The sequence below is a fragment of the Cherax quadricarinatus genome, chromosome 13 (assembly GCF_038502225.1).
Source record: "Cherax quadricarinatus isolate ZL_2023a chromosome 13, ASM3850222v1, whole genome shotgun sequence".
Taxonomy (NCBI): domain Eukaryota; kingdom Metazoa; phylum Arthropoda; class Malacostraca; order Decapoda; family Parastacidae; genus Cherax; species Cherax quadricarinatus.
Genome location: NC_091304.1, coordinates 51,737,980 through 51,743,540, shown reverse-complemented (window position 1 = coordinate 51,743,540; position 5,561 = coordinate 51,737,980).

Here is a 5,561-nt window from a genome sequence, read left to right as displayed (position 1 = left end):
CATCATGCCATCGACCGCACACACACACATTGTTATCTCAGCTTCGTTGCTACGTCGTCAGCTTAATTTGCAAGCAAAATACAATACACTGCAGAGATTGCCATCCCAGTGCAACAGCGATACCACCAAGATATTAGCGTCGCTAAGAAGAGATCGCTCCTATACAGGAAAGTTCCGAGATGTCAGCATCACTAAGAAACTTACTGAGATATTAAAACCACGAAGAAGACGAATGGGTCGCCACTTTATAGACAAGCTGTACTAATGGGTCGCCACTTTATAATCTATACTAATGGGTCGCCACTTTATAATCTATACTAATGGGTCGCCACTTTATAATCTATACTAATGGGTCGCCACTTTATAGAGAAGGTGTACTAATGGGTCGCCACTATATAATCTATACTAATGGGTCGCCACTTTATAGAGAAGGTGTACTAATGGGTCGCCACTTTATAGAGAAGGTGTACTAATGGGTCGCCACTTTATAGAGAAGGTGTACTAATGGGTCGCCACTTTATAGAGAAGGTGTACTAATGGGTCGCCACTATGTAATCTATACTAATGGGTCGCCACTTTATAGAGAAGGTGTACTAATGGGTCGCCACTTTATAGAGAAGGTGTACTAATGGGTCGCCACTTTATAGAGAAGCTGTACTAATGGGTCGCCACTTTATAGAGAAGGTGTACTAATGGGTCGCCACTATATAATCTATACTAATGGGTCGCCACTATATAATCTATACTAATGGGTCGCCACTTTATAATCTATACTAATGGGTCGCCACTATATAATCTATACTAATGGGTCGCCACTTTATAATCTATACTAATGGGTCGCCACTATATAATCTATACTAATGGGTCGCCACTATATAATCTATACTAATGGGTCGCCACTTTATAGAGGTGTACTAATGGGTCGCCACTATATAATCTATACTAATGGGTCGCCACTATATAATCTATACTAATGAGTCGCCACTTTGTTGAGAAACTCAGAGACATCAACGTCTCTAAGAATAGGTCGCTCCCATACAGGAAAGTTGAACGACCTTCTCTACGACGCCGGACGACTGAAAGCTTGACATTCTGCATATTTTCCTCTCTACACACGTAGGAAAAAACGACTTGATTGTGTGCTTTGTTTTTTTAACGTATGTTAATTGTTGTAATGAGGTCGTTGGCAGAGCGAAATCTGATTTTCGTAGAGGTGTGAAGAGGTTAGAAGTTGGGGTTGATTGTAGGAAGGTCTGCCTGGAGTCTACCTGGAGGGTATTCCGGGGATCAACGCCCCCGCTGCCCGGTCCATGACCAGGCCTCCCGGTGGATCAGGGCTTGATCAACCAGGCTGTTACTGCTGGCCGCACGCAGTCCAACGTGCGAACCACAGCCCGGTTGATCCGCCACCGTCTTTAGATATCTGTCCAGCTCCCTCTTGAAGACAACCAGGGGTCTACCGGTAATGCCCCTTATTGCTGGTGGGAGGCTGTTGAACAGTCTTGGACCCCGGACACTTATTGCGTTTTCTCTTAGTGTACCAGTGGCGCCCCTACTTTTCACTGGGGTATGTTGCATCGCCTGCCAAGTCTTTTGCTTTCGTATGGAGTGATTGCTGTGTGCATATTAGGGACCAGTCCCTCCAGAATCTTCCAGATGTAGATTATGATATATCTCTCTCGCCTGCGCTCCAGTGAGTACAAGTCAAGTGCTTCCAGGCACTCCCAGTAGTTAGGGTGTTTGATGGAACTTATACGTGCAGTAAAGGTTCTCTGTACATTCTCTAGATCTGCAATTTCACCTGTCTTGAATGGGGACGTTAATGTACATCAGTATTCCAACCTAGAGAGAATAAATGATTCAAAAAGGATCATCATTGGCTTAGCATCTCTTGTCTTGAATGTTCTCATTATCCATCCTATCAGTTTCCTAGCAGATGTGATAGTGACATTGTTGTGGTCCTTGAAGGTGAGGTCTTCGGACATTACCACACCCAGGTCTTTCACATTACTTTTCCGCTCTATTGTGTGATTAGAGTTTGCAGTATTCTCAGGTGCAGTGATGGAAGGAAGGGTGGTAGAGTGAGAGGGATGTGAGGAATATGCAGGAGAAAAAGTGTGAAGGGTGTGAAAGGTGGGAGGGTTGGTAGATAGTTGTAGATGAGAGAAGATTGATGTATAGTTGTAGGTGGATTTTTTTTTCCACACAAATCAATTTTACAGGCTAAGAGCTGTTATACTACCAACCCCCAGGATGCCACCCATACCATCCGACTAACACTCAGGTACCTACTGACTGCTAGGTGAAGAGGAACAGCAGGTGTGAAGTGGCTAACACTCAGATACTTACTTACTGCTAGGTGAATAGGGACAGCAAGTGTGAAGAAACATGCCCAACACTTTCACCGGTACCGGGGATCGAACCCCGGATAGTTGAAGCTGGGAGAGAGAATTGATGGATAGTTGTAAGAGGGAGCTGAGAAGAGGAAGGGACCAGGGTGGTGATGGCCTGAGAGAGTGAGCAACAGCTGAGTAACCTGACCTTCATGAGTCGTAGTTTTTATGTGCTAAGAACAACAGGTCGCGGCGTAAACCTGATCAGATGAATAAAACAAGTCCAGCAACACGACTCACCTGGGACACCAGAGTCGTACTCAACAGAGACGCTGCGTGTGTTTATCAAGACAGGTCCTTGATCTCAGATCAAGACTTTATGTCAGGGTACGTTCTTGTGTACTCAAGGACTCCTTAAAACGTTTATTCCTGAGAGTGCTAAGAAAAAGTTAGAATAGATATTTTTAGAAGAAATGTTCGTTGTTATGATGCTGGGGTTATAGATCTAATTCTAAGATGATGCTGGGGTTATAGATCTAATTCTAAGATGATGCTGGGGTTATAGATCTAATTCTAAGATGATGCTGGGGTTATAGATCTAATTCTAAGATGATGCTGGGGTTATAGATCTAATTGTAAGATGATGCTGGGGTTACAGATCTAATTCTAAGATGATGCTGGGGTTATAGATCTAATTCTAAGATGATGCTGGGGTTATAGATCTAATTCTAAGATGATGTTGGGGTTATAGATCTAATTCTAAGATGATGCTGGGGTTATAGATCTAATTCTAAGATGATGCTGGGGTTATAGATCTAATTCTAAGATGATGCTGGGGTTATAGATCTAATTCTAAGATGATGTAGGGGTTATAGATCTAATTCTAAGATGATGCTGGGGTTATAGATCTAATTCTAAGATGATGCTGGGGTTATAGATCTAATTCTAAGATGATGCTGGGGTTATAGATCTAATTCTAAGATGATGTTGGGGTTATAGATCTAATTCTAAGATGATGCTGGGGTTATAGATCTAATTCTAAGATGATGCTGGGGTTATAGATCTAATTCTAAGATGATGCTGGGGTTATAGGTCTAATTCTAAGATGATGCTGGGGTTATAGATCTAATTCTAGGATGATGCTGGGGTTATAGATCTAATTCTAAGATGATGCTGGGGTTATAGATCTAATTCTAAGATGATGCTGGGGTTATAGATCTAATTCTAAGATGATGCTGGGGTTATAGATCTAATTCTAAGATGATGCTGGGGTTATAGATCTAATTCTAAGATGATGCTGGGGTTATAGATCTAATTCTAAGATGATGCTGGGGTTATAGATCTAATTCTAAGATGATGCTGGGGTTATAGATCTAATTCTAAGATGATGCTGGGGTTATAGATCTAATTCTAAGATGATGCTGGGGTTATAGATCTAATTCTAAGATGATGCTGGGGTTATAGATCTAATTCTAAGATGATGCTGGGGTTATAGATCTAATTCTAAGATGATGCTGGGGTTACAGATCTAATTCTAAGATGGGAATGGAAATCTAGTCAGAGACAAGTAGAGACGAGAATGACTTGGTTAATCTGGAGATTATTCCTCTGGCTAATATATATATATATATATATATATATATATATATATATATATATATATATATATATATATATATATAGATATATATATATATATATATATATATATATATATATATATATATATATATATATATATATATATATATATATATATATATATATATATATATATATATACATATATAGGTGGATAAAAGGTTGATGGGTAGGCTCCAGGATGTACATGTTTATAGAGGGGCAACTGATATATCGGATCATTATCTAGTTGTAGTTACAGTTAGAGTAAGAGGTAGATGGGAAAAGAGGAAGGTGGCAACAAGTAAGAGGGAGGTGAAAGTGTATAAACTAAGTTCGGGTGAGATATAAGCAACTATTGGCAGAAAGGTGGACTGTTGCAGGTATGAGTAGTGGGGGGGGGGGGTTGAAGAGGGTTGGAATAGTTTTAAAAATGCAGTATTAGAATGTGGGGCAGAAGTTTGTGGTTATAGGAGGGTGGGGGCAGGAGGAAAGAGGAGTGATTGGTGGAATGATGAAGTAAAGGGTGTGATAAAAGAGAAAAAGGTAGCTTATGAGAGGTTTTTACGAAGCAGAAGTGTTATAAGAAGAGTTGAGTATATGGAGAGTAAAAGAAAGGTGAAGAGAGTGGTGAGAGAGTGCAAAAGGAGAGCAGATGATAGAGTGGGAGAGGCACTGTCAAGAAATTTTAATAAAAAATAAGAAAAATTTTTGGAGTGAATTAAACAAGTTAAGAAAGCCTAGAGAACGAATGGATTTTTCAGTTTAAAATAGAGAAGGGGAGTTAGTAGATAGGGAGAGGGAGGTATTAGGTAGATGGCGAGAATATTTTGAGGAACTTTTAAATGTCGACGAAGAAAGGGAAGCGGTAATTTCATGCACTGGCCAGGGAGGTATACCATCTTTTAGGAGTGAAGAAGAGCAGAATGTAAGTGTGGTGGAGGTACGTGAGGCATTACGTAGAATGAAAGGGGGTAAAGCAGCTTGAACTGATGGGATCATGACAGAAATGTTAAAGCAGGGGGGGATATAATGTTGGAGTGGTTGGTATTTTTGTTCAATAAATATATGAAAGAGGGGAAGGTACCTAGGGATTGGCGGAGAACATGTATTGTCCCTTTATTTAAAGGGAAAAGGGACAAAAGAGATTGTAAAAATTGTACCGGAGTAAGTTTACTGAGTATACCAGGAAAAGTGTACAGTAGGATTATAATTGAAAGAATTAGAGGTAAGACAGAATGTAGGATTGCGGATGAGCAAGGAGGCTTCAGAGTGGGTAGGGGATGTGTAGATCAAGTGTTTACATTGAAGCATATATGTGAACAGTATTTAGATAAAGGTAGGGAAGTTTTTATTGCAGTTATGAATTTAGAAAAGGCATATGATAGAGTGGATAGAGGAGCAATGTGGCAGATGTTGCAAGTTTATGGAATAGGTGGTAAGTTAATAAATGCTGTAAAGAGTTTTTATGAGGATAGTGAGGCTCATGTTAGGGTGTGTAGAAGAGAGGGAGAATACTTCCCGGTAAAAGTAGGTCTTAGACAGGGATGTGTAATGTCACCATGGTTGTTTAATATATTTATAGATGGGGTTGTAAAAGAAGTAAAT